This window comes from Acipenser ruthenus, chromosome 10, assembly GCF_902713425.1.
Source record: "Acipenser ruthenus chromosome 10, fAciRut3.2 maternal haplotype, whole genome shotgun sequence".
Lineage (NCBI taxonomy): Eukaryota > Metazoa > Chordata > Actinopteri > Acipenseriformes > Acipenseridae > Acipenser > Acipenser ruthenus.
This window is the reverse complement of record NC_081198.1, coordinates 23,530,476-23,542,521: the sequence shown is the minus strand read 5'-3', so window position 1 is coordinate 23,542,521 and position 12,046 is coordinate 23,530,476. Positions and strand designations below refer to the sequence as shown.

General features: G+C 41.2%; 1 pseudogene; it reads left to right on the top strand.

Annotated features, from left to right (window-relative positions):
* The first annotated feature begins 8,793 nt into the window (after positions 1-8,793).
* LOC131738536 (U2 spliceosomal RNA) lies at positions 8,794-8,945 on the top strand (annotated as a pseudogene).
* The last annotated feature ends 3,101 nt before the right edge of the window (positions 8,946-12,046 follow it).

Here is a 12,046-nt window from a genome sequence, read left to right as displayed (position 1 = left end):
CATGGTAACTGTTTCTCACAATCTGTGCTGACGATTTCTATCCAAGTTCCTACTGTCATCACATCAGTTACTTTCCCCCTATATACATCTCTGAACATATTCTGCAGTGCATCCATCATGGTCTGTGCCAGTTGGTCACACTTTCTCAATTATTTTGTATTACCTAAAAATGCTTTAATTACGCTCATAGCTTGTTGTAATTAATTTATAATTAACATATTTATGTTGCTCTAACACATTTAGGTGTATCATTATTTTTAACCTGTATTAAAATTACATCTTTCTAGAATCCAATATTCTAGACCATCTCAATCTTATGATGCACTCAAGACTGATTAAAACCTAAAACTATAACTTCAAAAATGATCACTATGCATTGAACATTGAACTAAAATAGTGCCTCATTTTAGACATATTCAACACTACAGCATATCATTCAAAGTTCACATGATTTCCAAAATTAATGTCTAATATAGGTAACCATATTTTTCAGTAGAACAGCTGTTTTCAATTGGTATTTCCATTCAACATAGGATGTCCCATTACCTTACAAGTACATATTAATATAGTATTATGTTCCTAACAACACTCCAAATAATCCATTGCAAGACACCAACCATTTTACCTCCCTAACATGGATGGCAGATACAATGTCTTAACAATGTCACTCTTAAGTGTCATGAACAACACAAACTCCATACTCCCAGTGCCTCTAGAGGTCAATGCTACAACCTTTGCAGTTTTTGTTATTTTACTGAATGTGATTAGTAATAAATTACATGAGACCTTCCCATCTCTGCACTCCAGGATCGCTGACATATTACCTTTAGTATCTTTAAACTAAGACAAATCTTTTCACCAATCATACATCTATACCCCAAGTTTATAATACGTAGTTTCATTATCAGGTATGTTAACTGAAATTAACAGTCCCCATTACATCCCCAAAAATGTCACTTTAACGTCATCATAAATATTTCTTCTTTTGATATGCAGACCGGAATGGTTCCCCATATGTAAGAATGTCTCTGTGGTTTCAGATACTTCCTCATGACCGTCTCTCAGCAACTTACACTCTTGTTCCAGATATATGGTAGAGCTTAATTACTACATATCATGGACAAGCATTGTAACGTTATGCAGGTTAATATGTACAGTTACTGTTTGCATATCCAAATTGTCCCACAAGTGTACTGGAACTTTCTGCACAAACTCTTCTGAAATGGTCCTCTCAGTTCCGATGAACAGCATTGTGCTTCCATTCCACATAAACGCCATCAATATTATCTCGGAACCTGTGGAGAACAAGTGCAGTATTTATTCTTTTGATTAATATCGGATTTAATTTCAAGATTCAAAAGGGTTAATTCTTGAATATTCTCTTTTTCATCTGCATTGATAATGTTATTGCAATTCTAAGAATCGCCAATGTCTGTTAATTCTATCTTGTATTTTTCTCAGAACCTATGTCCACCCCATATTGAGAACATAATATAACATATCAGTTCCAGCATGAACCTGTAGGAGAAGAGAAAAGCCTTAGACCTGTGTCTGTACTCTGAAAGTAACTACAAATCTCTATCTACTTCATTGCTCATAATTACTACTCTAAACTAACTGCATCAGTGCCCTTAGGAATTTCCATTCTCCAGCAGGCTTGCTTATCAGTTAAACTAGTTTTCAAGCCAGTTTTCACTCCCTCATTTTTGTATCGCCAATTTCACATTGGTTTCTCCCAGTTTGTCCATTATCTCATATGGACCTCCCCAATCAGCCTTCCAACCCCCGCTTTTTTTTTTTTTTTTTTTTTTTAATTTGAATGGAGACCCTGAGTGGGGTTGGAATCAGTGCCTGTTTTAATGCCTCAAACAAGGCATGTGACCTTTAATCCAATTGCAGTGTGTCTTGCTTGCCTGGGTTACCATTCAGGTGTTCATAGAGGGTGACAGCTAGTTCGCTGTATCCTTCCATGAAGTCCTGACAGAATCCAAATATGCTCAAAAAGGATCTAAGGGGCAGATTTTTAATCAACTTTTTATTTTCTGTGTCCTCCAGTTTCCACCTGTACTCCTAAGAAACAAACAGATACTTTATTAATGCAGCTTTCTTTAGATTTAATTTGAGAGCAGCTTGCTCCATGAGATCCAAGACTTCCTCCAGCAACAGATAGTGCTTCTCCGCAGTTCCCGTTGCAACAGTATGTCGTCCACATACTGTATGATATACCTAGTTGAGAACAGTCCTGTAAGATGTTAGTCATACATTGATCTCTCCCTTCTTGGCAAGATGTCCAGAGCACATATCACAATAACAGTTGAAAAGAAAGTTTACAAAGAAATGTATTCAAACGTTAATGTTTCTCAATAACGCATACAGAAATAAAAGTACTGCCTATTCTTACTGCAATTAATAACAGCATGCATTTTAGCAGATGAAAATAAATCAGGATCTATTATAGAAATAATCCAGTGAGAAAAAGAAAATGTGTGTGCACATAAACCTGACCTTCATGAGCACCTGTTTATGATGCTTCCTTTTTAGAATGTGATCCACAAGCTCTACCAACCCAGAGCTCTTTGGGTGGCAGAGGACATGGAATCACTGTACTTCGCCAACCAGGGCACAGGTTGCTTCATGCTTAAGCCAGCGAATATATTCTTTATTTAATTAATTTACATGGGCGTTTCCCCATGGTCAATCCTACTAAGTGCATTTGTATTACTGTGAGTGCATAATTACTTTTGCTACTGCGACTGTCTGTTCTGTATTAGACAGTGAGAAGTTGACTTTATTTTGCATCACAATATTGCCATTAGCTCAGCGTCCTGTGCTGAACTTCCACAAGAGAGTATTAATACCCTATATTCACAGACAAACACACAAACATTAACCAACAGACTGTCTATCATACCAGTATCACAATCCATCAAGCCTGCAGTCCTATACTGCACCATCAATAATCTCATGTCACTCGCGATTTATTCATGTTTCAGTTATCACATTAATCTAATTATCATCACCTCTTCTGCAAGAAGCTCCGTAAAATACTAATTGTAACCAACAAAAACAAAACACATCGTAAACATGTGTGCAAACATCCCATTTCACATCACTCGCGTAGCTCTGAGTGACACTGCTTTTGTCTCCTGCATCACTGTATTCTGATGCCTTAGCAGAAGTTGAAATCCCTGTAGATCACTCTGATACCGATTGTGACCTCTTTTTCCCAATTTGAATTGTATTTTATGCTCTCTAACAATTCAACTTTTTTTTCTTCTACTCGTGTATGGTAGTGTGCTTTAGCAACATCAGAATAAAACCAGTTAATACTGATAACATCAGTGCTTTATTAAACTACGTGTTTTCCATTCAAAGAGAATGCAATCTCCCTGTTTAATTCAACATGAACTAAACAATCATTAATAAACAGACCCCTTAAAAATAAAACCTTGTTTTAACTCTGCACTTTTTTTTTTAGCTACACCAATAATACAAACTCTACCACTCATGTGATCTTGGTTTCAAATATGTATTCATAGGTGATTCATAAAATTCACTCTCAAACAAACACTTAACATTCATTCATGAAAATATTTTTAATAAAATATTTCCAGGTCGATAATTTAATTTGTTTCAGATTTATTGATCTCCAAAAACATTTGTTCTCTTCCTAAAAGTCTTTTTATTTTTTAGTCTGTCTAACAGTGATCTATTCTTATTCTCTACATAGTCTTTTCTCTCTCTGCCCAAATATGGTCACGCAAGTTTTTTTAATTCCTCCCTGAATCTGTGACCAGGGAGACACAGACCCTGCGTACCAAAACAATACCACCACTTTCTTTTCAAATAAACCCTCTATCAGAAAGACAAAATGTTCCTCTTGTTTACCAATATAATCCTGAACAAACTATTAATTGTTGCTTTGTATATTTGTGTTATTGTTTTAGTTCAAAGGTTGGCCATTCCTTTGCATTCAAACACTAACACAACACAAATAACTCATCAATTAACCTGGGTCTCTTTCCCTTATCAAACCCTCTTATGATCGAGGCAAGACAATAAGTATTCATGCTGGTTCTTAGTACATAGTTTTTCTAAGATGTTACTTTATCTCCACGCTTAAGCAAAATCAGAATTACTCAAACAATCATTAATAAACAACTTCTTAATTACATTTTAAAGTGACTTAATTTTATTTTTGCAACATGCATTCCTCAAAGTTGATATAGAATCTTTACCATTACAGTTTTTTTTTTGTTTTTTTTTTGTGGGCTACCAGTCTTGAATTGCCTTTGTCTTTTTCTTCTTACGAGACACACACTCCTGACCTGTCACATGAACATGTACATTACTGTTCTGTACATAGCTTCCCTTTTTGCCATGTTTTAAAACATAGTCTATGTTCCATATTCTCCAGTCATCCATTTGATGACATTGAGGGTCATCTAACATATTTGGAGTTGATCAGACTCCCAACAAAACACAAAACTAACAAAAAAACAACAACACTTTTTAGTTTTGTCTTGTTTTTACCAATGTTCCGTGTTTAAAGCTAAGCTTAACGAAGCATAAACTTTTATTTTGGTTTATTGCACATTTAATTTACACTTTTGTATGTGCTATTTGGGCTTAACTGGAACTTATTGTCTGATTGTTCCTTATCTGTACCACCTAATGTGGACAGTTAAGCAAGAGGCTTATCCTATTGCCCCCTTATCGTGACTTATAAACCAAACAGTAAAAACAAAGACAAAACAGGTGTACCAAACCCTCTCAAACAAACATAAAACATAAATCCGAGTATGCCCGTACCTGTTGAGCTATACAAGTCCGTGTAACTAGTCCAATAGACTCTACTGGCACGTCATAACACTACACGATTTACTCCGACTTTTTTAGGAATCCAGAGGTCCTCTTTCATACCTAAAGTCCTAATAGTCAATACACTTTTAGTTCAGCGGTCAATCTCTCTTGACTTAACTAATTGTGTCCTCAATGTACATGAATTATCAAGAAATCCTCTTTCATACTCTACCCTTGATTCTCACTACATTCTAAACACTGCATATAAAACAATAAACCAGTAACTACTCACCAATGTACGTGATTATATGTTCGAGCTGAAGTCCTGATTCAAAGATTCTCCACACCATCTGGTTAGAAGTTAGAAGCAGTCTCTGTCCATTCGCTTTGTCCTGGTCCTGTGCGCACGGGATTCAGGCTGGGCAAATGGGTTTCTCTGCAGTCAGGTATCAACCCCCCCGGTATTTTGAAAAAAAAAGTATCAGGAAACAGTCCGCAGGTGGCTCGCCAAATGATGTAACTTAAAAAAAGGATGGTGAGTAAGTAGATTCAAGAAACTGCACAGAGTCCTTTTCTTCAATCAGTTGTTAGGTTTATTGAAATATGCAGGGAGTCTGGTCCCAGGTACAGGACAAACAGAATACTCGTTCTTACAATTGTTGCATGCATTAAATACCCTTCTGCATAGGTGTCTCTCTCCTCCTCTTTCTCTGACACTTAACCAATAGAAAAGGTACAACTCATTATCCTGTTACCATATATTTCATTTAGTGTGTGTGTGTGTGTGTGTGATCTAGTGTGAAGACCTCTGAACTCAGTGCATTCTTCAGACCCCTGGTGCCACAAAGGTCCATACATCTGGTTTTTTGTCATCTTCCTTGTTCCTATCTCTCCGTTTTGCCTGAGACCCCTTTGATCCCAGTGGCACTATCTCTTTGGATCTCTCTGAAGTCTTAGAGCCTGGCTTCTTCTGGTCCCTTGAAGACTAGCTTTATGACCCCCTCATAAACCAGCTGTATTTTCTAAGCAAAAACCTGTTTAACTAGTTTTATACCCCAGTGGACTCCCCGAAGGGCAAACTTCTTTCATGTCAGGGCTGGAGATCAAAGGACTTGTTTGTACAGCCGTGTGCTGCTGGCTAGCCATTTGGGGTAACTTCTCTACCATATTGCCTTCAATCTACTTCCAATGTGCAGTTGTTTAAGTATAGTTAAATAAATGTTAACTTGGTGTTTTTCTCAGCTCTCTGCTACCATCCACTGCTCAATGAAGCTGCTACTATTTCTTGCTTGCAATGCAGTGCAAGTATCTATATACCCAGAGTATATAGCCAGCTTCCATCTATCACAGCAGTGCTTGCATTTTTGGAACTAACAGTTTTTTCTATCCAATGTTAAATCACTTTTCAGAAAAATAACATGAATACAGCCGTCATTCCTCATGCGTAGCAAACTGCTATTCAATACTTGTTCCATGTTTTCCAACATTTATGATTATTGATTAGCACGCTTTCCTTTTGGATTATTGGTTGCTTAGTTGTAGAAAACACGATTTGTAAAGATTGGCCATGTAGCAGGAGCGATTCTTACCAACATAAAAGTTTGGTAAGTAGTCTCAGATTCTGATGGTACAACAAACATGACGTGCAACATGAAAATTCGGATGAGTTCAATTACGTCGTTATCGGAGGGGGTGGTGGATTGGTTTGTAAATTTAGTTTTTGCTGCTTTTTTGGCACACTGGTGCATTTTCCTCGATTCACGAAACGAAAGCCTTATGCACTATACATATACTATATATTAGTTAAAAAATGTAACCGGGCCAGTGGTGCGTCATAACTACAGGCCAAAATACGATCTCTACCGGCCCTGGGCCGCCGGGCCATAGTTAATGTCGAACCCAGTTTCATTTTGAAGCTTGTTGTGTAGGTGACGACTCATTCAATCAAACCAAGTAGGAATTTGCTTGCATCGTTTAAGACAGTTTTCAAGTAAAGTAAGCTTATTTGTGTATCAAATCCGACAATAGTCACATACTTTCATTCACAGCCAGTGTCATCTTTAAAGGCACGTACCTGAAATCGTAAGGCAATTAAAGTATTTTTACTCATACTCTCCAAGTCATTCTGCGCACTGTCAGCCCTTGAGATGTAAAATAATGTACCTGATCCAAAGCAAGTGCAAAACTTGCCCTAATATTTAAAGTAAAAAATAAATACTTTAAAACTAGCAAGAGATGAATAGCAGCAGTTAAATTATTTTAAGTTATTTTTTTATGGGCAAACTTTGCCCTCTAACTCAATGGACTCAATTTAGAAGCAAGCAGTAAAGCAGAGACACCATTTCTTAGAGGAATGAGACCATTTTAACAGTATAAAACAAGAAACAACTCTTGACTGGCTCTTCCTGCAACTAAGTTTATACGGTTGAAATTGTTTTATTCAGCATAATGAAGTCAATTTTTTATATAGTAAACCAGTGCTTCTGACATGACAAGTATTTTCAACTGCCTTAATTAGGGAATACTTACCTACAAAACCAAAGTACTGTAACTTGCTTTTCTTTGTTTGTTTTCTTTGTTTCTTTGTTCCTTTAATAAACTAGCCTACATGTGGAAATTCTAGGTGTAGCTCTGTGCAGGGATGCCATTGGTACTGGTTGTGCCATTTGGGGCTACTTGCATGTATTTGTAATTAATGCGTACTCGGTAAGTAGCAAGTAACATATTTAACATTTTATGCTGAAACACCTGCCTAATTTTGTCAGCTTGCAATTACTAATACTAACTTCACAACAGCAAAGTTTGCTTGGTTTTTTAGAGCTTCTTAATTGTAAAATAATAATAAATGTACCCCTCTACACTCAGCAGTTAGCCCTTTAGTTTGCCCCATACCTTTTAACAAAGTTAGGCGCCTATGATTGAGACATAAAGTTCTTGGACATAATTTCTAAGAATTAGCTATGCTGAAGGATGGCCTATATATTTGGTAAAAGTAAGACATAAATAAATACATCAATATAAATATTGAAATAAATTAATACATAGACATTTATGTGTTTGTTTATCTTCATATTTATTTATTTATTTTTCACTATCATATAAACACTGACATTTAATACTGTATGAAATTAAAATAAGTATTGGATAAAGGCGTCTGCTAAATAAACAAAATTGTATATTAGTGAAGATTTTTGTACATAAAGGTTGTCATGCTTAAATATATTTTTACATTCAAATCTAGATTTCCATTACATGAGAGTAGATGTTAAAACTTCATGCTGATTTGAACTCTGCTCTCGCCAAGATGAGCACCAACTAAGACATAGCTTTACAGTAGTGTCCCACACGGTTTTCTCACAAGCTCTTGATTACTTAACTCCAGATTTGTGCCCATTTAGGTTCTTTTCTCTCTTGTGCTGGTTTGTCTGGGTTCACAAGGATCATTAGGTTCATCACTAACTGTATCCATGCAAGTCCCCCTCACGTCTATGACGGGTGTTGTCCTTTCTTTCTTTCTTTCTTTCTTTCTTTCTTTCTTTCTCTCTTTCTCTCTTTCTCTCTTTCTTTCTCTCTTTCTTTCTTGCTGTCTTTCTTTCTTTTATTCACATGTGGTGATGATGTAGACAGCAGCAGTTTGTTTCCTGGGAGCATGCAGCTAACCAGACAAGTGTGGTGGAACATGTCCCTATGCCAGGTCCTTCTTAGCCAGCCAGCCAGCCAGCGAGGCACAGTTTGTAGTTACCCAAGGCACCTTGCACAGCATAGCAGCTTGGCATGACTATTTGTAAGACGCACTCCGCCAGTTTATGTTTTGTTTTTGGTGTTATGTGTGTGTTTTTGCTTTGTTTTCTCCTGTTTAAATTGCACATTTCCCCTCTGGAAGCAGCAGCCCGTTTTTTTGGGGTCTGCTTGTGCTTGAAATTTTGCACCCACCTTTGAATCCCCCTGTGCCGTCCGGGCTGGGGGGCCCCGGGCAAGGGCCAAGTCGCCATCGCTTCTCGGCCTTTTGGCTAAGATCAAGTGTAGTATCTGTTCTTATCAGTTTAATATCTGATACGTCCCCTATCAGGGGACCATATGTCTCTTGTCTCTTTTCCGTAGAGAGAGACAACCCGGACGTCCAGAGGCTTCTCCCACCCCAATCGGAGGAGCCAGCTGAAGGATGGCGTTCCGGCCAACCCAGGAGACCAGGAGGCACAATGCGGTGCGCTTCACAAGAAACAAGCAAGATGAAACGGAACCAGGACTGACGAGACTGGAGTTCAGCCGGACCATTCTTCAGAGGGGTATGGGTTTTTCCCCTTCTGACTTGAATTGTTTGGTGAAATTGCCAGGGCTTAAGGAAGTGTTTGAGGTCAGTTTTAGGAACCCCCAAAAGTTACAAGAAATGTGGTCCTTTTGGGGGGAGAATAAATATCTCGCTCCATACAAAGAATTTTGTGTGGATGCACTGACAGACAGAGAAATGAAAGTTGTTACTGTCCAATTTTTCAATGAGGCTGTTAGCGACTATGATATTACAACATGGCTTAACCGCTATGGGAGGGTGTCATCAGAAGGGAGGAAAATTACAGATGAAGATGGGGTTTGGACAGGAGCCAGAAAGTGGCTGGTACGCCTTAATGTTGATCCATCGGGCATTGGAGGCGTCCGCCACATTCCAAACTCCATAGTGTTAGGGCCCAACAGAGGGCTGGTATTCTATAATGGGATGCCAAAACTCTGCAGGAAATGTGGGGAATTAGGACACCTGGCGGCCGCGTGTACTGTAGTCAAGTGCAGGAACTGCGGCGCCCCCCACGAGACCAGCCACTGCAGAGAAGAGAGGCAGTGCAATTTGTGTGGAAAGAAGGGGCACCTGTTTAAGGACTGCCCCTCTTCCTATGCCAACATGGCCAGAGCCAGCAAGGCAAACACGAACAAGCCTAGGCCTGAGCAGGAAGAGGGAGCAAGTAACAAAGATCAGTCCACATCACCACCAACAGTATCCAAGACCCAGACTCCAGCACCACCATCATCACCAGCACCCCCCTCACCCCCCCGCCCCCGAGACATGTCCCGTTTTACGAGGACCCCTTCCCCCAGCCCAGAGAGAGAGTACAACAGCCACTCCACTAGCTCCTCCAGTAGCTCCTCTGATGCAGAACACGAGGCAGGGTGGGAGCCCGGACCCAGCAGCGGCCCCCCCCTGAGTAGGGCCCTCTCAGCGCCAGCACTCCCCCTCGGCTCTCGTTATGACGCCATAAGGATTGAGTCCGTGGGGGAGGAAAGCGAAAGCGACAGTGAAAGTGAGAGTGAGAAGGAGGGGAAGGGAGTGAAGAACCAGCAGAGGGTGGGGAAAAGAAAGGGTAGAGACGAGGGGGGGAAAAGAAAGAAGATCAGGATCAAAGACAGCAAGTTGCAGGTGGCCCCCATAGATCCAAAACCAGCTAATGTCCACACAAAGTCCCCAGTCTTGCCCTCGCAGGCAGAGACGGAGGCGAGTGGGATGGCTACACTGCCGCCTAGTGGGCAGGTAGCAGCCAGCCAGGGCATCCCCAGCCAGCCTTCCCAGTCGTTGGCACAAACCCTAGCACACCTCGCAGAAGAGGTGTTCACTAATGCACCGAGGGAGAGGTCGGGGTCAACACCTTCCCTGACCAGCAGTACCTCGGTAGCAATGACCCTCTTCAAGCGAAGGGCCTCCCTTCAAAGCATCCTTGACCCCCTCCCTTGTATGGGCAAAACCAGGGGCCCCCTAGAGGTCCTCCTAGATACAGCACTGGAGGACATGGGAATACCCCTGGACGCAGTAAGCCAGAAGTCTGCTAACAGCTCCAATTCAACAGACGGTAACAGCCAAAGAATGCTGTCTGTCATAAACCCCCCCCAGGACAAAGCTGACCCACACGTTCCGAGGGGCCCTGAGCAAGTTCCACCAGACTTACCTTGTGGGGAGTTGAATAGCCCCAACAACTCCACGTACTGTGCATATAAAGACGGTGCCTTCTTGGACGAGGCAGCAGTGAGTACCTTCTCAGGGGTGATGGGAGTTGCAAATAAGCCCAAGCCCCCTCGAAGCAAGCGTAGAGCTAAGAGTAGGAAGAGTGTCCCGACCTCCCAATCATAGTCGCTATGGGGTGGACGCAGCGACTCCTTTTCTTGTTAGCTACCCTGATGGCCCTGATATGTGTGTCTGTTAATGTCAGGAGCATCAGGGAGACACAAAAAAGATTTGATGTACTAAACTATCTAGCTAACTTGAAAGCAGATCTCATCTTTCTGCAGGAGTGTGGTATTTCGTCGAGCCCTGATTATAGGAACCTGAAGGAGACTTGGACCCTGGGGGACTCCTTCTGGTCGGGCTCCAACATAGCCAGAGCCGACGGAGTAGGTATCCTGTTTAAAAACCCATTTATTACCTCCCGCAGCAGCAGGGAGGTAGAACCTGGTAGAATTCTGAGCGTGGATGTGACATACAACAACACTCCCCTCAGACTGGTCAATGTCTACGCACCCACTAACCAAAACGAAAGAGTTCAATTTTTTCCACAGCTGCGTCCACTCCTGCTGGGGAACGTACCCGTCATCGTGTCAGGTGACTTCAATTGTGCTCTGAGGGACGTAGACCGGAGCAGGCCACGCAACGACCGCTCTAGTAGAGTTTTGTCCTCCGTAATATTTGATTTCTCCCTGTGTGATGCAGGTAAGGACCTGGTGCCTCCCTTTACCTGGGTGAGCTCATCTGGGACCTCCTTCTCCCGTATAGATCTCGTCCTGCATACCAGCTCCCTTACGAAGACGGCAGTAGACACCCAGGCCGTCTTCTTCTCTGACCATAGGCTCCTGCAGGTAACATTGCAGGTCCCTCAGACCTCCCAGATGGGGTCAGGGGTCTGGAAATTAAACACCTCCTTACTCGATGACCCCTCCATAGCTGCAGCCTATAAGAGCAGGCTTGTTGAGTGGACCACTTTGCGTGACCTATTCAACTCCCCTATAGAGTGGTGGGAGATGGTCAAAATGAGAACTAAGGGTTATTTCATAGCAGCAGGCAAGAGGAAAGCAAAAGAAAGGAGGGCCAAATATAAACACCTGAATGCTGCCCTCCAGCGTCTGAGCCTGCTTCAGCTTCGGGGGTTCCCTGTAAGCGACGAGATAGCCCAGACCAAGCTAGATCTTTCAGTGCTTTGTAGGGAGGAACAACGAAAGGTCATGCACAATGCAAAAGTGCAAAAAATGGAGGAAGACGAAAAGAGTACTC